This window comes from Dipteris shenzhenensis, chromosome 19 (assembly GCF_047967505.1).
Source record: "Dipteris shenzhenensis isolate YYH24624 ecotype China chromosome 19, Dip_SZ_1.0, whole genome shotgun sequence".
NCBI lineage: Eukaryota > Viridiplantae > Streptophyta > Polypodiopsida > Gleicheniales > Dipteridaceae > Dipteris > Dipteris shenzhenensis.
Window position 1 is genome coordinate 55,204,529 of NC_141614.1, and position 25,246 is coordinate 55,229,774.

At 41.3% G+C, this 25,246-nt stretch overlaps 1 long non-coding RNA gene across 1 annotated transcript; it reads right to left on the reverse strand.

Moving 5' to 3' along the window:
- Window positions 1–4,104: 4,104 nt before the first annotated feature.
- LOC147890658 (uncharacterized) lies at window positions 4,105–7,306 on the reverse strand. Its single transcript, XR_015542679.1, has 2 exons — window positions 7,071–7,306; window positions 4,105–4,328 (listed from the first exon to the last, which is right to left on the reverse strand). It is a non-coding gene; the product is annotated as an uncharacterized LOC147890658 (long non-coding RNA).
- Window positions 7,307–25,246: the final 17,940 nt, after the last annotated feature.

Below are 25,246 nucleotides of genomic sequence, written 5' to 3' on the forward strand. Positions count from 1 at the left end.
GTACAATCTCCAATTGCAAAAAGCCGCAAAAAAGATGGAAGAAGAAGAAGAAGAAGATGCAACACAACATGAAGAACAAAGCATGCATCTGTTCATTTTGTTGCTAATTGCACACATGTGACCTTCCCCATTGCATGTTGTAGCATCATTAACACTTGGGCCTTCACACGCTTCATTCATGCACCCCCCCCTCCTTCCTCTACCAAGGCCTAAGAGTGGTTTGAGCATTGGGTCTCCATTCCTGATGTCTCACCTCTTGATCTTTCAAGCCCCCCCTCGTTTCCTAGCTCATTGGACGGGTGCATTTTTGTGGTGTGCGTAAGCTCACCACGGCTGTGGACGCCCGCCCAAGGTGATGTGCCCCTCCATACAACCACAGGCGGATGCGTGTATTTTTTTTTTTTAAGAAAAATTTAAGGCGTGAGAGGGCGCCCCCATACAAGTATGCATAGTAGGTGTTATCACCTCAAGGTGTAGGGGAGTCCCCATCCCCATACTGTACATGAAAACCCCCTATAGCATTCATGTGTGAATGCCCTGAGGATGTCCCCAACATTCATGCATGGGGATGGTAATAGTTGCCACCTCAACCTCCTCCTCATGCATGGGACCACATTTGCAAAAGGATTTATTTTCATCTTTGATCTCAAATTTGACACGTGAAGATGGTGTGGTGGTTTAACCTCAAGAGGTCTCGTACGAGTATCTAGATCCATAAGTGGCCTAAGAAGTTTCCTTGTTTAAATAAGGAAAGCCCTAGAATCAACAAGCTTTGTGTGCACAATATTTTCCATTTTAACATTCTGGCTTGAATCTACTACACCAGAAGCTCATTGCATGCCAAGTAGCCTAGTGCAACATTAGAATCCTCATAGCTGGATGCTGAGGCAAAGTCTTTATTTTGTTGTGTTTGCTTCCCTTTCTTTCCTAGCCCCTTGGCCGCTGCACTTTATGGGCTCAGGTGAGGAGTCATTCCTGGTTCTCTTCTTGCTCTCACCCTATGTGGATTTCTTGCTCTCATGCTCTCAATCTCCAAGGACCCTTTCTCTCCAAATATGTAAAAAACCAATACTGCTAATAGATTAGAGTTGGTCCTTACTGTTTCTTCAATCTGTTCTCTCAACTGAATAGGATTAACTTTGTCAAAATCACAATTGATCTGTACCACTGATATTTCTTTGAGAGGCGCGAGCCCAAATCCTTTGAAACTACCAAGGTCACAAAATCATTGCCATCCTCATTATAAGTAAGGGACCTTAGAGGCCACAACACTTGTAGGTCCTCTCATCCTCTAAGAGAATAGCACCCCTTGCCAAATATAACAACAAGCACTCATTGTCCTTGTGCTCTAGATACCATTAGTTATGAGGATACTGATGGGTGACCTTGGAAATGTCCTAGGAGCCTCCTTGGGGGAACTGCTCTCTTGCCAATAATTTTTACTGACCTGGTGGCTTGATGTTGAGAAGTCCTCGCTACTGCCACTGGGCACAAACATCTTCTTTTGGGCTCCAAATGAAGTAGACTCGAAGTAGATTTGTCCTAGATTTCTTGAGGGGTTTGGTAGGAGTTAAAGAAAGAGAGGAATCCAAAGGTTCAAAGTCCTCTTTGGGTTGCTTGATTTTGAGCTTGAGTGGTCTGTAACAAAACAGCATGACAAAATAGCATTTGTGTTAGAAATTTTTTATAAAATGATAAAATAAAATCCAAAACTAAGGACAATATAAATTCTGGAGCACAAAGTCTTTTCTTTAATGCAAAAAGCATACAAAGAACCTACCAAAAATCACTTTTTTAGTAAAGAAAATTCACTAAAAGAAACCACAAGTTTTCCTAAAATTCTCATGTAAAAAGTAGAAAACTCGATCAGGGGGTCACCCAACTAGAGTATTCCATCAAATACTATTTAATTCAACATGTTATGACACATTCTCTATTCTCTCTAGAAGAGAGAATGTGTGATACACACAAGTTTATTTCATAATTAATTTGTCACATAAAGACACATGGAGGAAAGATGCAGAAAGATTAAAGAATTTGACAAGAAATTTGCAAAATCCATTCCTATAAGACTTTGGAGAGGGCTTGATTTGAAGCAAACATGAGTGCATCACCAATCATGCTCCAAGGCTAAGGGATCAAAGGTCTAGTGAGTTGGAGAGTCTTTGAGGGTGTACAATATGTTAAGCCAAAGAGGACCCTGATGCTACATCAACAATGAGCACTAGGAGATCTCACACTGTTAATGAAGAGTTGTATGTAGCCCAAAGTTGAGCACATAAGTTTTTATGAATGAAAGCAAAGAGAGGGATTGAATGATGTTGAAACTGATGTCTAAGCAATGACGAGGGGTCAAGAATGACTCCAATGGAGTTGCAATTCGATCAATCAAGTCCTATGATTGGTTTAGTACTGTAAGCTTGAGTTCAAGGGTTGGAGGGACTATGCATGATTGAAACTTGAAGGTTGGAGCCACTATAAGGTTTGATGGTGGCTAATTGAGCACATGTCAAAGCTACATAGTCATGGATTCCTTCAAAGTCCTAAATGCCACAAGCTACTATATTGGAGCTCATCCAAGCAACATAGGCCCTCATCATCAATCAGTTTTCTTAGCCATAGCATGACACAGCCTCATGTTGGTGCTTTCACAAGGGGGTCATGGGGCAACTCAAGTGCTTGGTATGCAAAATCTTGTGGGAAAGACTAGATGGCACATGAAACACTAGGACCAAGGCTTGGCAAATGACGATTCTACCCCAAGCAAAGAGAGGACTAGTGATCCAAAGATGTAGAGAAGAGCCTTGATGGGAAATTTAGTAGTGCACGGTCTCACCTTAGGATTAGAGCCATGGAAGCTCTTGCTTCACAAAGGGCCTCTTAGGAACACCCCCCACACAAGAGGTTAATAGTAATCATCACATCAATGGATTTTCTCTAAGGCCCCTCTCACTAGAAAGGGCTCCCCATTGTGAGGAGACTAAGTGGATCTGTACTCTGGGGGACCCACTCAATCCACCTTGTAGTGCCAGGAGGAGTGGGAGCACTAGCCCCTTCTCCACCATCTAGAGATGTGGGACCAAGAGGGACACTTACTAAATAAGGAAGTGGACAGGCTGGACGCAGTGGGATAGTGATCCAACTAGATCATTTGGAGCATGAAGTTGCTCCCACATGAGCTAGAGGCAAATGTGAGAGGTCTCTCTTATTTGAGAGAGGCAGGCATGAGGATACAAGAGATAAATGCCACCATATATCCAAGTCTTGGAGGGAAGGTCTACATAGTGCCTCAACCCCAGGCTTGTGGTGTTATCACTAATTGTCTAGGACTAGGGTGCCCTTGAAGATCTAGGATATACACAAATACCTTGGCACCCTTTGCAACATGCATTATAGATTGAGCCTTGGGGGCTTTTTACAATCAGAGAGAAATGGAGATCCAGAGCCAGAGGTAGCCTTGGAGATGCTAGAGTGGTAGCAAATCAGAGTAGATGGGACGTCTAGGCAAGATCAGGTCCATTGACCACCTGCCAATCATTCTGGGGTAGGACCACTTGCCTTGATGGATATGGTTGTGGGAGGGCGCACTCTTCAAGGGGTTCAATGGGATCCAAGGAAGTGGTTCCAGCCCTCCAAATGGGGTGCTCAAATTGGATTATGAATATTTTCTTCTTGTGTATGACATGCATCATACATTATCTTTAGGTGAAGGCAGTCGCTTAGATCCCCTCAAGAGGGTACCACTAGGTGTAGCAGCAGGTGCCAATTTCAATCTGGTGATGGTGGCTTAAAATTCCTCTTAGAAGCCATCCTATATATTTTTATATATATAAATATATATCTAGGTCATGCCTCTCTAAGTAGCACGTGTGTATGCATGCATCTGTTAGTGTCCGTAGCTCATGGTAATCTACAGTGTGAAAGTCCAACATGGGGTTCGCTTATAGGCGAGCCCTAGATTCCCCTTCATTTTTGCTATTTGTAGAGCAGGGGGAGGAATGTGTGTGTGTGTGTGTGTGTGTGTGTGTCCACCTCGGATAATGTTTAAGGGTAGCGAAGAGAGACACTAAGCAATCAAAACCTCAAATGATTATTCCAGCTGCATTAAAAGTTGAGAATCCCAAAGAGCAATTTTTATCAGTTACTCTAATGGTAAAAACCATATGACTATACCGATACATTTTCGTAAGTGTGCATAGCAGGGCGGAGAACACTATATCTCATCATGGGTTCCCCAAGTGTGTTCCTCAAGGTTGCCAACATCCTTTCTCGCAATATCATGCTTAAGACTTTATTTGCAAATCTGACAGAGAAGTGTGCCAACTCACCTACATCCATCCGCAAGCACAGCACGTTAAAACATGAATACAATGCACTATGGGACTGCAAGCTTCAATGCCGGCACACGGTTGTTATCCTTGTCACTCTATCTAGACTAGCAATATCAGATCTTGGCATTCTAGTATTTGAAAAAGATCAGAGGTTGGCTTTTAAATAGTTAAAGAAATGCGTATAAAATCATGGCAATACAAAACTATAGAAGCCATCAAAGACCATTTTTCCATGAGAAACCATAGATCCCATCCCTTTTGGATGCCAATTTCTCAAGATAATTCAAGCTATTCAAATAACCAAAGCTAGTCAGAATCAAATAACAAACATATAAAAGAACTGGCATTGGAGAACCTACAAAGATCCATAAGGTAGAGGTAAACTACCAGTTATGGTAAGAGCCCATCCAAGGGCACCAATACGTAGTAGAATCCCCAAAGTTTTCAAGAGGCGATAGTAAAATATTATTTACCATAACTAAATTGTCTCGTAAGGAGGTTGTTTAAGCCCTATCCCATAAGAAATCAGAATATCCTAAAAAAGGTATTAATCTCATGATTTTCAGTAGTAAAAATCACAAGAGATCATATTTTAGCAATAGAAATTACTACCACATTCTAGTTAGACATATCCCTTGGTCCACCGAGGTAGAAATAGACCTCCACATACAGAAAAGTCAGTATGACTGCATTTAAATGCCAATAATGAAATAAAAAATAGATAACATGTAACTAAATAGAGAGCTCCTTTTCTTTCACATAATATAAGCTCTTTCTATTCCTTTATTATATAGTCATGACATGTGGAGTTACTGAAATCAATCGAATTCTAGTAATGTTCATGGATCCAAAGCCTTGGTAGACTATTCCATAGTGCAAAAGGCAAAATATAGTCTTACCATTATCTAAAACGAATCCTTACAATGGACTACAAGGAAAACCACAGGGAGTTTTTAAGTGTTTGAACAGCCTATCACATCGTAATGTGTATGGCAACCAATACTCCAAAATCTCTCTTTATATCCAAGCTTCTGTAAGTGGTGCCCACTTGATCAATTGAATAGCAGCAAATTTGTAGGTGAAGGATGTCAAAGGAGAGGGCAATAGCTTGTAGTTAGCCTCATAGTGGACATCTACATACACGGATCTCACAACTCTCTAGTTTCATGCACTTGAGGCCATTCAGGAAGGCATGTAACTTCCCATCAAACCCTGAGAATGGACTTTGACTTTTCAGCTTTCCATACTCAGTGCACTTGTCCACTATTCATGGTCACTGGTTCATTTTCAGTCGTACTGTGATGATCAAAGTAGTGTTGGCTGCTGCACATAGGCATTTGCCTCTATGCTAAGATGATTGAAGTAATGATAGCTACCTAAAGAGACCCAAGCGAAAAAAATGGGGGGAACAAAACTTAGACTAGCTACCTCTTTTCTATTCTTGTAACGATAGCATCCATATAGTACATTGAATCTCCCAACATAAGAATTATCAAGGAGTGTAAAGATTGGTTGATATTCAAGCATTTGGTATCAACCACAATTCTGCCTGCCACAAGGTATAATGACCATCACAGTGCAGTCTATTAGAACCAGTCTTCTAATGCTAAGACAAGGCATCTAGAGGGTCATTGTAAACACACTTGCACTGCCAATAAAGCAAAGAATTCGTATGTGTACAGTTTGGTTGCCATCCTTCAGCCTTGGAGGGCAAGTGCAAGAACACGTGAGTCATAAAAACCACAAATCCATGGAAGCAAAGGGTCTTGCTATTTGAATCAGAAGCTCTATAACAAAGTGTAGGTCAAGCCAGAGTGTGCAGCCCAATATATGAATCATGGAAATGAACCTTCATCAAGATAAAAAGAAACTTGGCATTGCCACGGTACTAGCACTATGCACAAGAAAATCAAAATGTATAACATTTAACAAGCAAGCTCATAGCACACAAGCTCACAATAGGAAAAAGAGAGACAAATTAGTCATGTGGCTTGCTAAATAGGTGCCTTACTAAGTACTTGAGGAGGCTCGACTTCCACCATACTAGTTCATCTACAAAAGGGGAAGTGAAGCGGTGCCCCTCAAGACCAGCATCTAACCTCCTTGGGCTATGTGTGAGCTACTCATAAAAGCCCAAATGGCTTTGGAAAGTGGAAAAAAGGTACTATTCTGCCTCCATAACTCAAGTATCTTGGTACCTTGGACCAAGGCAAAAGGTCCATCCTAGGTAGCAAAACATCGTCAAAGAATAGCCGTGTGAGTAATGATGTTGCTTGAAAAGGAAGTGCAATCGAATCAACAGAGTTTTGTATGCTTTCAAGGGAGAGGGGTCATTGCTAGGCTGCCAGGACCGCTAACTCAGATCTCCTTGAAGTTTCAGCAACCAAAAAACTAGAGAAGGGAAGTGGTAAGAAGGAAGTGAAGTATATCACCAAGCACTATATCACGGAAAGCTTCCTAGGGCACAACAGCGGATTACTATCTACCCTTCGAACAGCCCGACAAGATTCAAGGAGTCGGGCATGTATTTGCCAGTCAGGGAGAAAAACGTAACATAGGGATTAGAACAAACAGCTATAACGGAGTTCTCTGGACTCTCTTCCTTCATTTTAAAACATAACCCATGAGACACCATGCACAGCGATGCACTGTGTATTCAAACCAACATCTGCTCATGGGTTGACTCAAACATGTAGTGACACAACTGTGTGTCTCCCAGAGCAAGGAGGGAGCTCTTACCTAGCTGGGATTGTAGTGAGGAGCTTTTCCACCATCACGCTTTCAGGGAACTCGTGCCAGTTCTGCCTGTTTTTCAAGGGGACAACAGAGGGTTCTAGTTGTGACGATTAACTCCTCAAATGCCAGAGCTTCGAGCATGGAAGAGAAGAGTTTCTGGATCAAGGAAGCTGAAGGGCTTAGAGGTTGGAGGTTGGAGGGGTGGGGCGGCAAGATGATGGAGGGAATTATCTCACTATGAGTCTCAAGCCTTCTCTAGAGACATCCCAACGACTTCAAGAGTCCTTTTAGTTAATAAATGTTCCATCTATCCATATCCATATTTGCTACTGTACTGTCTTTACTCAAGGGTACAAACCAAGATGAAGGGTCTGCCCCATCTTGTGCATAGGGAGAGAGAGAGGGGAGGAAGATGTACTTCCCCATGGAATTACTCCTCAAGGAGATATCCTCAGGACAATATCTGCATCATTCTACATGGCAGTTCTCTATAGTGGTTCCAACCAAACTTTCGTAGTAGTGATGGGGGAGGAAGTGTACCCCCCAATGCAATCAATGGGCCATACTTCTAAAGGCCATAGTGCTCTGTCATTCCATAATAACTTGTCCAATGGTCCAATGCACAGGGTATCCAAGAGCACTGTGGCTCAATCGGTTACTAAAGTAATAGTATCCCTTCCTCAAAATGGATATTCCACATTGTCCCCTCTACCACTCTTCAACTCCTCATAACTGTCAAATGTTATGTGGGCATGGTGGTCCAATATCAGTACATACCCACTAGCATAATATTCCCCACCATATGATCCTAGTGGTCCATGAATAGTTCCACACTCCTAGTAGTCCACCAGAGTGGTCCTTGAATACCCTATGATCACAGGGGGGTCATAAGGGTCCTCAAGGGGAGGAGTGTGTGTGTGTGTGTGTGTGTGTGTTTCCCACCGACTGCATTCCCACAGGTCTGACACATAATCCAAGTGAGGGCAGCAGTCCACCCATCATAGTGGATTGGGTTGGACTACTGCCCTCAATAAAATCAAATCAATTATATAGAGTAAGAGTAATTTGTTAATGAAATCCATGTCCCACTAGTATTGTGATGAATATGAATGGGTCTTGGAAGTGCCCTTAAAGTAGGGTCACGAGTTATGGAGGGTCCTATCCCATACTGATGATTAGTCTCCAATAAAGAGCTCAATTATATTTAACAATACTTGGAGAAAATCCGTTGTAGAGTGTTTGTCAAAGTTGCCAACACCGTGTCTTCATGCCTTAGATTTTCAAATGCAAACCTAATGGAGAGGTATGCTGACTCACCTGCATCCATCCACAAACATAGCACGTTAAAACATGCACACTCTGAATTGTGGGACTACAAGCTTCAATGCCGGCACATAGTTGTTATCCATGTCACTCAATCTAGATTAGCATAATCAAATCTTGGCATTGCATTTTACTATTCAATAGTAATCAGAGGTGGGCAATTAAAGATATGAAGAAATGCATATAAAATGTTAGTGAAATCCAAGTAATAAATGGGAATCTTAATTAAACCATAAATTCAGGTGTTCCAAGCAAGTCCAAGGGAATTCCCAAGGTCAACAAACCCAAAAAACATCAATATACTTATACCTTTCTTTGACCTCTTGTTGGCATTTTTCAATTATCAATATCACAATTAAATTTATGCACATATCACAATGCGATAAGGTCCTTGAGAATGTCAAAATTGAAGGACAGAATCCATGTTAAATGGCCTATTCATCATTTTACACATAAAATCATGCTATATTCTTGACCTCTATAGATAAACTCCCCATGGAAATCCCATAAGGTAAAAAATGTTCAATGGAATCACATAAAATCCCAAATCAAAGTAAAATCTCATGGTCCTAAAGTTATCTATATCAACATCAATGAATCTTGGTATTTTTCATTCTTCCATAACACTCCAAATACTTGGATGCACAGGAAGATTGATATGCCTAAATCAGTCTCATGAACAATGAGTAAAAAAAAGTTTAGACATATGTAGAAGGTATGTGCTTGGAATAGGCTAGATACATAAGTTCTAGAAATAACTATGAAATATGGTGGCCTTTTCCATTCATCAAAGTATAAAGTGTAAAGTGTAAAATATCCAAGTATAAAGTGTAAAGTGTAAGTCAAGACCAAGGCTAATGGTAAAATATTACCCATGGACTCATTTTTTTCGATTTAACAATTGTTCTACGGGAAATTCTCTCATTTTCTTTTTTTTTTATCATGAATAATAAAGCAATGTCCTAGTAATGTCCTAGTAAAACTCCTAGTAATGTCCTAGAGTAATTAAAGCCAATGATCATATGATGAGTAATAAAATTACCAACATTAAATATTCCCAACATCTCTCTAAATTCCAATGGCCAAAAAGCTACTATCCAAAGCATTTATATGGAAAGCAATATAGGGAATTTATCTAATATGCACTAGAATTAAGAGAAATCTTTAGAAATAATCTACTCTTTTGCCTTTAGTTTTGTTTAAAACATGTGCAAGGAGGCAATATCAAAGGGCATTTGATAATTAAAGGGCCCTAGTTTCTCCAAAAGAAAAAAGACTAAGGTAACACTAAACTCCTACAAAAAATCAAAGATGAATGCATCATAATCACAAAATGCAAGGTCAATTCTCTCATCATCCCATCACTATCTTAGCCCCTTGTCGTGATATGGATATGCATCATGCCTGGAAACATGCCTTTCTAGAAAGTGTTGTCTAGCTACCATAAGAAATCCATGCCAAGGATGCTCCATGATAAAAGGTTTCAAGTGTACTAGCTTAGTGCAAAACTGATAGAAGGTCATTGGACAGGCCCTGAGGACTCGCTACCTTATGTCTTGAGCATAAGAGATTGGCATCTATAGAGTGGAAACGCTCTATCTGAGTAGCTGTAGGATGGATTTTTAAGCGTACTGCTTCTTGGTGCCACAACTAAGCTATCAGTTCTCAACTATGAAATACCACAAAGTGGGCTAGAGAGCAAATCTATCTAACGTCAAAGTGCAGAGCTAGACACAGTGTTAAGGGAACACAGTGCTCATTCGTATCTACAATTTATCTAGCTTGTGATGAGAGCTAATCAATGTAATAGTGTGCCACCCTTTCAGCCAATTGCTTGGTCAATGCTGCTTGGTAAATACGGTATCCCAGTGTGTGGGTTCTATCGTACTATGCGTAACCACAAAATGATATCCCAATCTTTATTTCGTAAGTCTCCCTTATCTTATGTACGTAGAGCCACAAAACAATCTCTGCTCTAGCTTCCACTAAATTATGCCACAAAACAATCTCTAAGACAGTCGAGCATAACTGACATAGGTTCCGAGAAAAATATTTTCTGAACCAAACATACCAGACGTAGGCTCTCACACAAGGTAGCATCGATGGAAGTGCTAGAGTCTCTACCTAGGCCCTCACACAACATAATGAGAGATGGAGTGCTCCATCAAAAGGAGTGTTGCAATAACTACTGCTCTGTGGCAACAACGTTGGGAAGGGATGTCAAAGCCTAAGGCCCAGCAGATTGTTGCAGTCCTAAAATCTTGTGGATAATGGTTTCTAATTATAGTAGCAGCACCATTGAGCGATTGTAAAAGATACTCCAAAGATAGTCCCAGATCATTCAAGTTAGGAACAACATGAAACTTAGACTAGTAGTCGTCGAAGGCTCTCGTTGGAGGGTCATGGTTTTTCACAAGGCAAGTGAGCAGCTAAGTATAGTTCTCCAAGTGGAGGACATTTCACCAGACAAAGGTCTTCTTCATCTTGCTACAAGCGGTCTTCAATAGTGCCATGAAATAATTAGCGTAGAAAACTCTCAACCCTAACGTTCATAAATCTATGTACTCCATTAGTGAGCTACATCTACAATGACATCTTATCGTCCCAATGCAGAGTCACACATGGCTGTGGATTATTACATAGCCCTTGGAGTGTAGCTGAGTGGATACTTATTCACTCTGCAGTGTATATATGCTTGTGAACTTTAGTGGTTTTGCAACACAAGCAATGGCTTATCGTGTGAGTGACCAGAAACATAAAATAGAAAATCACTGACCTGTCTGATCTATGTATTTATAGAAGCTCCATCGCTCCCTTGCCAGCCATCTCCAGTTTTATTGCTCCTTAGCCCAGCGTGATAGTATGACCAAACTAGTATGACCAAACTGTGTTCTCATCTTCCCTTTGAGTTGTGCACTATTTGCCTCTCACGATATATGGAGCATTCCTTAGTAGAAGGGGGGGGAAGACATACCTTCCAAGGCCAAAAGAGGGGGGAAGGTGTACCTCTAGGCATATAATAAATGCCATGCTAGCCAAAACATGTTGCAAATCGTCAAGTGCATCTTCGATATTTGCCAAAATCTTCACCATTTCCACTTCTTGTCATAACCATCACCCTCTTAGTATGTGAAATTCCCACTCTCTCTTGTGGTCCAAACCATCCATGACTTCCCACTTGTCATGTTTCAAGATAGGGATATTTTGTACATATGGTACCATTATGCATATGCTCCATTCCATAAAAGACCCAATATACAAAGGCTAGCCAACTGTCATGCAATCCATAGTATTCCACATCCCCTTAAGGTCCCATATCATGGTATATAAGAGAGACAGTGTCCAACCCTTTTCAGAGTTCAAAATGCCATAAGAGGCTTATAGGCATCTAGAGGGTCATTGTAAACACGCTTGCACTGCCAATAAAGCAAAGAATTTGTATGTGTACAGTTTGGTTGCCATCCTTCAGCCTTGGAGGGCAAGTGCAAGAACATGTGAGTCACAAAAACCACAAATCCATGGAAGCAAAGGGTCTTGCTATTTGAATCGGAAGCTCTACAACAAAATGTAGGTCGAGCTAGAGGGTAGCCCAATATATGAATCATGGAAATAAACCTTCATCAAGATAAAAAGAAACTTGGCACTGCCACGGTACCAGCAATACGCGCAAGAAAATCAAAATGTTTAATATTTAACAAGCAAGCTCATAGCACACAAGCTCATGATAGGAAAAAGAGAGATGAAGCAGTCATGTGGCTTGCTAAATAGGTGCATTACTAAGTACTTGAGGAGGCTCGACTTCCACCATACCAGTTCATCTGCCAAAAGGGGAAGTGAAGCGGTGCCCCTCAAGACTAGCATCTAACCTCCTTTGGCCATGTGTAAGCTACTCATAAAAGCCCAGATGGCTTTGGAAAGTCGAAAGAAGGTAGTATTCTGCCTCCATAACTCAAGTATCTTGGTACCTTGAACCAAGGCAAAAGGTCCATCCCAGGCAGTAGAACATTGTCAAAGAATAGCCGTGTGAGTAATGATGTTGCTTGAAAAGGAAGTGCGATCGAATCAACAGAGTTTTGTATGCTCTCAAGGCAGAGGGGTAATGCTAGGCTACCAAGACCGCTAACTCAGATCTCCTTGAAATTTCAGCAACCAAAAAACTAGAGAAGGGAAGTGGTAAGAAGGAAGTGAAGTATATCACCAAGCACTCTATCTCACGAAAAGCTTCCTAGGGCACAATAGCAAATTATTGTTAACATTACTCTACCCTTCGAATAGCCATACAAGATTCAAGGAGTCGGGCATGTATTTGCTAGCCAGGGAGAAAAACATAACATAGGGATTTGAACGAACAACTGTAACAAAGTTCTCTAGACTCTCTTCCTTCATTTTAAAACATAACCCATGCGACACCATGCACAGCAATGCACAGTGTATTCAAACCAAAATCTACTCATGGGTCGACTCAAACATGCAGCGACACAACTGTGTGTCTCTCAGAGCAAGGAGGGAGCTCTTACTTGGGTGGGATTGTAGTGAGGAGCTTTTCCACCATCACGCTTTGAGGGAACTCATGACAGCAGAGGATTCTAGTTGTGACGATTAACTCCTCAAATGCCAATGCTTCGAGCATGGAAGAGAAGAGTTTCTGGATCAAGGAAGCTGAAGGGCTTAGAGGTTGGAGGGTGGAGGGGTGGGGCGGCAGGATGATGGAGGGAATGATCTCGCTATGAGGCTTGAGCCTTCTCTAGAAACATCCCAAGGACTTTAAGAGTCCTTTTAGTTAATAAATGTTCCATGTGCATATGAATGAAGGCAACATTGGGGACGGGTAGCTTATCCTTTTTCCATGCAATTGATGATGCATATTTTCCAAAGAAGGGTCTATGTAATGTGAAGGTCATGTTAAGAAATGTAGTGCTGTCTACATTGTGGAACCTATGAAACTTGAAGTGGGCTTAAGGAAAGGATGTCAAGAGGATAGATCCACCAAGGGTTCTTAGATGATCTACACTGAGTAAGATCAAGGCATCTCAATATAAACTCATTATTCCAAAGTTAAGATCATCAATATTCTAGAAGAGTATAAGAAGGCCTCTACCATATCCCATTGATTGAGGCACGTATGTCTTTTGATGAAGGCTATCTCAAACCTTAGAAGGTAATATACATTGCTCCATGAGGGGCAACAAGAATATCCCATGGGAATCCCAAGTACTTGTTTGGCAATGTTTTTCCCAACTTTCACAAAGGCATTAGTCAAAATATAGAGATTTAATTGCCAAAAAGTATCAAATTAAATTTTGGGTTTCTTATCCTTTTGGTAAGCATCATCATGTGTGTGTGCATTCTAAACCCTAAGTATCATTTTTTCTTAAGTAATCCCAAGTGAAAATTCAAAGCAGCCATTACGCTATCTTCCCCCATGTGAGGGATGGCCTCATAACATGTGGTAATGTCAAAAGTGTGCATAGAGACCATAGATGATGGAATTTCAATCAAGAAGTCGCATGAACTATTGACTAGCCACCAGAAAGCATTAGTTTTCTTATGACAAAATTTCCAAGCATCATTGTGCATATCAAAAGTGGCCTCTTTGAGTCCTGCAATCTTAGTAGAAAGGCTTGAGCTAATTAATATTTGAGAAAACACATGAATGAGCATTTGTAATCCAGCGAAATCTATTCTTATGACTTTTATAACTGCACATAAGGTATGGGAGCGTCATAACATTCATTTTACCTATCTCAAAGGACCTTAATCTTTCTTTAATACACATTGTAATTTTGTCTTCATTCCATAGGATGGCCCCGAATTTGTTTCTAGAAATCCTCTTGATGGCTAACAATTGGCATAATCTTTTGCAAATAAAAGTGGGGGTTTGAGGTGATTTATCCAATCCAACCACCAAAAGATGTGACTTTAAATACTCAACTTCATTCTTGAGTTCATCTTTATACCATGGTTGAGAGGCATTCCAGTTAGAGCATTGTCTATCAATTATTTTAAGACACAGGGCCCTGATCTTGTCTTTATGATGGGTATTAGGCATGATGCCCAATATTTTACATAAATTACACAAAGCTTTATTCAATTCTTCAATGGCCACAAATGGGTTGGGAGGAAGTGGGGGAATGTGGTTAAGACCTTCAGAAAGAAACTCTTTTAACTTGGGGTGATGTTAAATAGATATATCCTTGGGGTAAGGATATTTGACTCATTTAAGAATCCATCATTGAGAAAGGGGGCAAAGCATTGGCTTTGTAAACATATGCAAGAAGTATTTTCGCAAGTGGAAATGGTGTCCAAAGGATGATAGAACCACTTTGACACATTTGAAGTATAAGACCATGCAAAGCCAATGGTATTGAAAATATATAATTTTGAGGGATCAAAACTTTTAACAACCTCCATCAAAATCCACCTTGGCTTTATAAACTCAAAAGCTTTGGAGGAGAAACATCATGAATGAACCTTTTGGCATTTTTCCTTTCCACAAAAAGAGACCTCATACCATTAACTTGAGTACTCAAAGTCCATTGGGGGCCATCATTCGAAGGTGAATTGCTTGGCAATGTTAGAGATGTGATTATATCTCTTGGCTTCATGCATGGGTCGCTTGGAGGAGTTGGAAGATGACGACCCTTCCAAAGTAGAGAATCTGGATTTCTTGAAAGATCTCTAGAGGACTTAATGGCAAGGTTAGGCTTCAAGATTTGTTCAATGATGTGAGCGAGAGGGGTATGATTGATCTTGGGGAGGAGAGGGGAGCTTGGAGAGGAACGGGTTGGGTTGTGAGCCCCTTCAAGAAACTGCTCTTGAAATAAGTAGTAGGCTATGAGATTGGTCCTGACCTTAAGAGGAAGAGAAGCAGCCCATGCAATAAAGGCATAAAATTGACCTTTGGGGGACTCAAGTTTAAAAATGTAATGGAGGTTGTGGATCATAAATCAAAGGACTTGCTCCAACCACCCTCTTACATTGTTGGCGACTTCAACATTTGCTACAATAAGCCTAGCCAAAGCCTCAGCACACTTATTAGCTTCATGCGATGACACAACATGCAGTGGGTAAGCTCCCAGCCAACAACATGCATCATGTAGTCTCCCATGCAATGATACAACATGCATTAGGTAATCTCCCAGCCAACAACAATTCACGCTTTCACCCTCAACCACGTCTGGGTCTGTGGACATGTGAACACTCATCAAAAGCACAGTACAAACTACATTTACTAGTTCGATCACTCCTTAGTGTACACCACCACCCCATGCACATGAAACAATCCTCTCCACAACACTTGGCAAGCCCCATGAATGTCATTCATCTTTTTTAGAGTTTGTAAGTCCTAGAGTCTAAGAATAGCTACTATAAACCCATATGTTTAGATTTCTTTGGAGCTAGATAATCATACTTTGTGATCTACAGCCTCAAATGTAATTTTAGTGAATGTGACAGCAAGACAAAATTTGATCTTTGCAAATTTTTTGACATATTCAATGAGTTCCAAACTCAACCATACTTTGTATATGTCCTCAATAGGATATTATGGAGTAGCATGAGTTTTTAGGGGACCTATTGTCATGTAGAACACCAAATTCAAACCATATATTGATTGTTCATTATGTTGTAATTCATGCTAGATTCAAGATACAAGGGTTAAAGGATACAATAAGAGCATTCAAGCATTTACATTATACTTATAGAGTGTCTCTAAAGTGGTTTTGGTCTTTGAAAGAAAGAAGGATAAAAACAAATAAAGGAGTGGCATTCGGTAAAACTCCATTTGGGGACCGAACCATGAATAATAATAGGGTTTCTCAACCATGGCATCAATGAATAGAATTTGTAGATATGGTTCTCTCAAATCTTGCAACCTTGTAAGTTTTGCACCTAGTAGCACAAGACACTCAACATGCTCCAAGCATGCACTTTCATAGCCTTTAGGTGACAATAGGAAGTTAATATAAGCAGCATATATGATATTAATGCAAATGAACACAAAACCAGGTACACTCAACTCAAGTTATTGACATTGTCAACACTAAAAGTTTGCCCAGGGGCTCCAAAGCTATACATGCAAGTGCTAAACCTCATCATGTAACAGCTCATACTTTATTCTCTTAAGAATTCCTCTCGAAAAACAATGAATCAAATTCCAAAATCCTCTTAAGAATATGTATTTGTGAGCCAAATTTGATGCTAGACAAGGTAGTCAACCACAAGGACTCTCAACATGTGCATCTACACACCATGTACAAGACAAAGTCAAGAAATGCCAAGCATTATCAAAAGGAAAATCTAGGCACACATCCAATCTACAAGAGAAGAGAAACTTTGCACACACTCAACAACAAGGCAAGGACTACTTCGATGATATAATCACATCAAAAGAAGGTACATCAAACTAACCCCAACAATCCAACAACTCCATGGAAATAAGAAAGTTCAAAAATATTCCCACTCAAAGCATCGGATAGTCGAGTACGAGTAATCAAATCGGTGTGGGGGAATGTTCACTCTGCGGCGACAACAAGGGACAAAATATAGTAGAGCAACAAAGATGAGATCATTATGTGTGCAGAGTAGCGACAAAGCTCCCCTTATAATAGCTTGAGCCTGAAATATGGTATGATGAATCTTAAAGGTTGAGGATAGGCGAAATCCTCTCTAGAAAAGATCCAATCATACTTGCAAAAACTTGATCTAGAGAGAAATTCTAAAACTAGAGAGAGAAAAACTAAAAGCCTACATTTTTTGAGGTCCCCCCTGCTTTGTGGAGAGACTCAAAAGATCCCCCACTTTGTGTAGGGACTCATGAGGTTCCCCTACTTTTTGTAGGGACTCAAAAGGTCCCTCTAAAAAGTGGAGGGACTCTTGTCCAAAAGGTCTCCTACAAAAGAGGTCCCACCCTGGAGGTACCTAAGAATTGTGTAGAGACCAACATGTATAAATACCTCCTAATGGAATGAATCTTCCATTTTTTGGGGTTTAGAGTTCAATTGACTTTAGTATTCATGTGCTTTTTCTCCTTGTGTCCATGCTCCCTCAATGTGAGAGCATGCTCTAACCTTGTAATCTCCCATCCTCCCCCCTTCCTCTCCTCTTCCTTCTCCTCCCCTCTCCTCCTTCCTTTCTCCTCCTCCTCCTCCTCCTCCTCGCTCCTCCTCCCCCTCTCTCCTTCTCCCTCCTCCTCCTCCACCCTTCTCCTCCTCCTCCTCCTCCTCCTCCCTCTTCCTCCTCCTCCGCCCTTCTCTCCCTCCCCCCCCCCTCCTCCCTTCACCTCCTCCTTCCCCCCTTAATCCTCCTTCTCAACCCTTTACCCCTTGAAGTCACGAAAGAGGCTAGCTCACCACTCCTCAACCTTGGACTCGTCCTAAACCCTGTAACCCTCTCTGAACTTTGGAACTCCTAGTTAACTCTCTCAACCTTATCCCCCTTGTGATCGCTGCAACCCCTTTTTAAACCCTTGAACTCCCATGGAGGTGAGAGCCTCCACCCATCTTTGTGATACATCCCTCTTTCTCACCTATGTGAGTACGAGTATTGCTTTCCATGCTTGAGCCTACACCTCTCACCAGATTACGACCCAAAGACCTATCCTACACTTGTGTGCACATGTGCATGTGTGCACACACACACACACACACCCCTCTAATTTTCATACTTCAATATGATGTTGCCCCCCTGCCCCCCCCACAACACACACACACACACACACACTTGTTCACCCCTCCATAGATGCACACTATTATAGACACAACCTACCACACACTACTCTCTTAAAAAACACTCACATATACCCTCACACTCTCATTTCACCAACTCTCTTTGGATTTGACACCATGGGGTACTGATACTAATAACAACCCCCATTGCATTTGCTATCCAATATGGTTAGTGTTGGACTTCTTGAGCAACCATGATTTATAAACCTTTCCATATTCTAATGAAGTCTTCCAATTTTGTCTTGCAAAAGAAGAATTTTGTAAATGTGTATTTTCTTATGAAACCTTATCCCTTTAATTATAGTTTACTTAACCCCTCCCTTCCCCATATCCTTCCAGTCCCTTTTTAGGAAATTCGTATGTGTGAATCCCCATGTCCCCTTTGAAACTTGTATGTGTTAATCCCCATGTCCCCTTTGAAACTTTTAATTGCTAATTCCCATGTTCCCCAAATTCTTTTTTCCTTTCACTCTAATGGGTTGTTTTTCCCTCACCCTTATGATTTTTTGTTATTATTTTAAAAAAAGGAGTTTTTTCTTAGAGCCATGTTTTGAAATTTTTTAAATTATTGACACTAAGGAATTTGCTCCCTAATAGTAATCCCATGGCAAGCTATGTATACCTAGGACTAATCTCAACCATGTCTTGGAATTCTTTGTGTTTATATTTTTATCTACACTATAATTATAAATACTTATTGGACTCTTTATAAGCACAAAAAAATTGCTTATATGTATACCCATTGTCTTTATATCTAAGGCTTTTAATCCCTTATGATTGAGAGTGAAGGGGTATTGTGTGGGCTGAGCTCATTTATCATCCTCCTCCCCTTATAGCTCCATGACGACGTGATTCTCTGGCTACTATCTTAGCAATGAGTATATGACTTCTTTTTTTATGCATGGCCACTCTAGTTCTCTCCGAATTGTCTATTCACATAGCTCTAGCACATAATTCAACGTACAAGCTGCCTTTCACATTGGATTCTTGTGGCATGGTCCTCTATGACTATGAGTCATAGTCATAGACATTCGATTCTTATGGCATGGTCCTCTAACTATGAGTCAGTTGCCTTCATGCACTAGCCTGTGATAATGGCATAATATGAACTGACCACTTTGTATAACCTTTGATAGTAGCTACATAGTTATACATTGGTAGGATAGCAACTCAATGACCACGATGATGACTTGGCAGAGAAGCCTGTGGGAAATTACATTTAGTGTTTTGAGACAAGATGGCTGGATGGATGATCACCTTATGCTTTTGGAATTATGCTAAGATAGCATTCGAATAGCGAGATATGCTCTCAACATTACATACACATGCTCCTTCCTCGTTATTGCAAGTTTTTTGCCTTGTTCTCGATTGATTTCATCCTCTCTCTCCATATATTATATATACTTATATACTCATATAATTATACATCTATACATATATGTATACATATATGTATATATATGTATATAATTATACATCTATATATACACACAGACACACACACACACACACTCTCTCTCTATATATATATATGTGTGTGTGTGTAAATATTTATGTATATATATATCTAAATAAATAAATAAATAGATATACATATATACATATATGTATGTATGTATGTATGTATGTATGTACATATAAATAGATATACATATATACATATATGTATGTGTGTATGTATGTATGTACATATACATATATATATATATATATATATATATATATATGTACATACATATATATGTACATACATATACATATACATATATATATATGTATGTACATATATATATATATATGTATATGTATATGTATGTACATATATATGTATGTACATTATACATACATATACATATACATATATGTATATGTATATGTATATATATACATATACATATATATATATGTATGTATATGTATACATATATACATATACATATATGTATATATATGTATACATGTATACATATATACATATATATATATATGTATACATACATATATACATATATTGTTGAGAGTTCACGCTCAACATCATGTGATCATGTGTGCATAGCACCATCACGTGATCATATGTGCATAGCACTAACCTTATAGAGTGCTATAAAGGAAAGGGTTAGATCCCCTAACCCTAACCCTAAAAGGGTTTGTATATATTCTATTTTTTCAACTAATTCTAGTGTACAGTTAGTCATTTGTGGTGTGCTCTCTAGCTGTGCCCTCTCTCCTCATCTCCACTCTTCTCCTCTCCCCTCTTCATATTTTGTCATGGTATCAGAGCTTCCTTGTCTTCCGCTGAGACATTGCGATTCTTGAGAGTGTGAGAGAGATTGTGAGATTGAGAGTTCTCTTGAGTGATTGTGAGATCCTTCCCTTCACTTCCGTTGAGAGAAATTTCCATCATTGAGAGGAAATTTCCGTCCATTATTCTTTCTTTGAGTTCATTCTTGAGAGATTTTAGTTCCTTCTCTTGAGTGTTTCTTATTCCGTGAGAGAGAGAGACCTCTGAGTGTTCATTGAAAGCTTCAAGAGCTATTACTGTGTGAAAGAGATAGGGTGAGAAAGAAAGGTTTTAGTCTCATTCTCAGAGAAAGAGATAGAGAGGTGTCTCAAGTGAGTTTGAGAGTGTTTTCTTTTTCAAGAGAAGCCCAGCAACAACCAAGGCTCCATCGACAAGATATTGTGGGCTACAACGAACGCAGGCCACTGCACCAACGGGCCTCCTTTCATGTCGCATGCGACTCCAACAAAGCCTTAAGCCCACAGCTGGCCATATCCTTATGCCATCTACGGCAACCTTCTCCAAACGCGACTCCCGACAGACCTCCTTCTACGTGGCTACGACCACGGCTGGCTCCACTCCAAGGATGATCTGCTTCTCCACAACGCTTCTCCAACGAGCTTCTCCACAACTGCTCCAACGAGCTTTCACCATGTCTGCAGCACGCCAAGCCTCTCTGTCGACTCAAACGACACTCGACCTCAGCCGCCTTCATCTCTACAGCCGATCTGAGTGGCTGCAGCAACACCTTATACCAGCATAAGCCACCTCCAACCACCAAGCTGCCTCCCATCTCCGAAAGCTCCGCACTGTCTTCTACTCCATCGAGCTCTAACTACGTTCCAGCAGCTTCCAACGACTACTATTCCAGCCAGCTCCAGATGACCGGCCTCTCCAACGAGACGAACCTCCAAAGCCGCCTCCAACGGACGGCGCACCTTCAGCGCCAAGCTCCTATCTCCTGGCTTCTCAAAAGCCTGTAACACAAGGCGCACACAGCCCGACTACTACAGCGCATTGGCTTTCATTCGAGGCTCCAAGCAATGGCCCCTGGCACTACGTGGCCAAGTTTTCATGCTGTCTTTTCAGAGCTTCTGCCAGCATCGAGCGCCATCTCCGATCGACGGCTCTAGCTTCGGTGTAGCTCTCCATCCATCGACCATCGCGACCCCTGAGCGAAAGACATGGCTCCTCCGAGTGCGAAGCCACAGTAAACCGCACGCTTCACAGCACAGAAGCTAGAGCCTCTACACCGAGCGACGCCTCCTACAACGAACTCGAACGGCCTTCTCAACGAATCAACGGAGAAGACGACGGAATCTCCAAGATTCCGTTAGAATCTTGGGTAGATTCCGGTGCCTCGCGTTTCGACACGTGGCAGATAGCGTTTTGCCACGTGGCAACCTTACCTCCAATTGCCACATCATCAGCCTATCCTCACTGCCATGTCATCACCGACTGCCACATCATCACTGACTGCCACGTCATCATCGACTGCCACGTCACCACCGACTGCCACGTCACCTACCACATCATCATTGCCACGTCATCAGTGCCACGTCACCAGTGCCATGTCATCAGTACCACATCATCAGTGCCACGTCACTTGTGCCACGTCATCAGTGCCACCTCAGCACTGCCACCTCAGCAGTCCCGTCAGCACTGACCCCTGCAGGCACAGTCCCTTGCCAGGCACACTGTGCACACACTGCATGTGCACACTCCTGCCACCTCAGCACAGAGCTTCACTGGCACACCTCTTGCTAAGCACAGTGCCACATCATCACTCTATGTGACTCACAGTGACACATCATCATTGAGCACCATTTGCACTCCTTTTGCCCCTCCACTTAGATCAAGTCATATCTCTTGATCCAGGAAGAATTTGAGGGTGCTCCAAAAAGGAAAGTCGCTCGATTTTTCGTGCTCTACGCGCTCGTTACATCACGCACACATTTCGGCGCAAGTTACACTCACATTTGAGCCTCGCCGACAAAACCACTTCCTTCACGCACATTTGCCTCTACATCGACGCATCTGACCCAGCACTTAAAAAGAACAAAAGAAAAGGAATTATTTGCTGCTCTTTCATCGATCGACGGTTGGTTTATATCTAGATAAGAGTAGACTAGATCGCCATAGAGGGGACGCTTTGAATTCCCCAAGTTGCCAATCTAAGCCATGCCCGAAATTCCCGACTATAGTACCTACAGTTCATACGCTCACATCCGATTTCACATCATTACATTACCTGAAACCTTACGTTCATCAGTTCAGTGAGCAGACTTCAGAGTTCAGAGGCATTGCAGATTGATTCAGTGGGCAGATAGCACTTGATTTCACACACACATGCCACCATTGTAAAGCCTATTTGGCTATCTCACGGCATCGTGCACATCATTTTTTAGCCTTGTAAAGCCTCTTGGCTATTCCCGGCATCATTGCCACAAGCCTTGTAACACAGATCAGATCTTATATACTGCAGTTCTATCTTCACCGACGGTACAGAGATTTCACTTGGCATCTTCAGTGTATTTGCAGTTGATTCATACAGAGTTTTTCAAGACACTTTTGAGTACATTGTTTGCACCATGTCGACTAGCAACCTCAATCTGGAGGCATCTACTAAGTTAGACAACTCCAATTACGGTACATGGAAATACCAAATGGAGACCATTCTTGTGCTTCAGGACAAATGGGAGTATGTCGATGGATCCATACCTAGACCATTGGCCGATCCAGCCACCAGTAGCTCTACTCCATCTGTTGTCACAGCACCAGCAACGAGATCTACATCTACACAAATAGTTTCCGCACCAGTAGCAGATCTTGCCATTGCCCGAGCTCAAGCAGAATAGCTCAAGCAGAATGGGATAAGAAAGACAAGTATGCCTATCACCTGATCAAGCAGAATGTGCAAGATGTCATGCTAGGACAGCTCAACACAGTCAAGACATCAAAAGAAGCATGGGATATGTTCGCAGCTCTCTACGAGTCCAAGAACACATCCAGGATTCTCACCCTGAGAAACCAGATCACAACCAGAGTTTCCGCAACAGCAGCGAAACCGGTCATGCTTATGTACTCCGCATCAAAGACTACAACAATCAACTTGCAGCAGCAGGAGAGACTATGAATCCCGTAGAAATGGTTCAAGTAATCCTGAATGGACTAGGAGAAGGATATGAGAATCTAGTCCAGAGTATTGCCATCCAACGGCAAATTCCAACACTGGAAGAACTTCAGTCAGTTCTACTTGGTGAAGAACTCAAGACTCAGGCCATTCATGCACGTAAAGGTCATTCTAATGATCAGGCATTCACAGCTTCAGACAGAAGCAGAGGCAAAGGTAGAAACAGAGGTAGATCATATCAGAAAAGTAGTCATCATCAACAAAATCAAAGTCAGAATCAGCATCAGCATCAGCATCATCCTCAGCAACATCAAAATCAGCAAAGAGGAAATCATTCCAACCGAGGAAGATTCCAAGGACGAGGGAATGCATCCACCAATGTGTCAAACATTCAATGCAACTATTGTCACAAGTTTGGACACTATGAAAGAGATTGCCGCAAGAAGCAATATGACCAAGGCGGTCAATCCAGCAGTAATCGAGGGAATTCCCGAGGAAGAGGAAATCATCGTGGTGGACATTCTAGTCACAGTTATTTTGCAAATGAACATGGAAATATGTTTCTTGCAAGTGAGGAATTGCATCAGACTGATACAATGCACCTAGACACTGATTTCAATCCCAAAGAGGATTTCAGCTATCAAGTCGACCAAGTGGAACAGGATCCTTGGTACATCGACAGCGGTGCATCATCTCATATGACAAATCATCAGGAATGGTTCACAGAAATGAAGCCATTAGAAGGTCAAAAGAATGTCATCTACATAGCAGACAATACACCGAGAATCCGGTTCAAGGGACAGGTGTTATCCCTATGAACAATTTCACTGGTACAAAAGGATTAGTCAAAGATGTGCTCTATGTTCCGAAGCTCAGCAAGAACCTTTTGTCAGTAGGTCAAATGACGGAACACAACTACAAAGTCATCTTCGACGGTGATGAATGCACTATCAGAGACAAATCCAAAAGAGGTCAGCTAGTAGCAAAAGGTGTCAAGGAAGGACGCTTATACAGGATGCTAGCTACAGTACCAGATAAGCATGCCATGTCAGCTCAAATGCAACAGATGCCACTATCTGCAAAATGGCACAAGAGATATGGTCATGTCAACTTCAAGTACTTGTTAGACCTCAGGAATCAAAATATGGCAATTGGGATTCCGAAGCTACAGTTTCTTGGAAAAGTTTGTGAAGCATGCTGCTTCGGCAAACAAAAGCGAACCAACTTTGTCAGAAGTACCTCTCGTGCACGAGGTATTCTTGATTTGATTCATACAGATGTATGGGGTTATGCCCAGACCCGCAGCATCAATGGTTCACTTTATTACTTGACCTTCATCGACGACTACAGCAGATATTGTTGGGTCTACTTTCTGAAAGAGAAATCTGAAGTGTTTACCAGATTTCAAGAATTCAAAGCCATGGTAGAAAACCAAACAGGCAGAAAGATCAAGGTCATGAGATCAGACAGAGGAGGTGAATACATGTCTTCAGCATTCATGAATTTTTGCAAAACTCACGGTATTCGAAGACAATTCACATGTGCAGATACTCCTCAGCAAAATGCAAGAGCTGAAAGGAAGAATGGGACTTTAGCAGACAGTGCTAGAGCAATGCTTAGTGAAAAGCATCTTCCGAATCAGTATTGGGCAAAAGCAATAGCTACAGCTAACTACTTGCTTAATCGGCTTCCTACCGAACCGATACAAGGTATGACT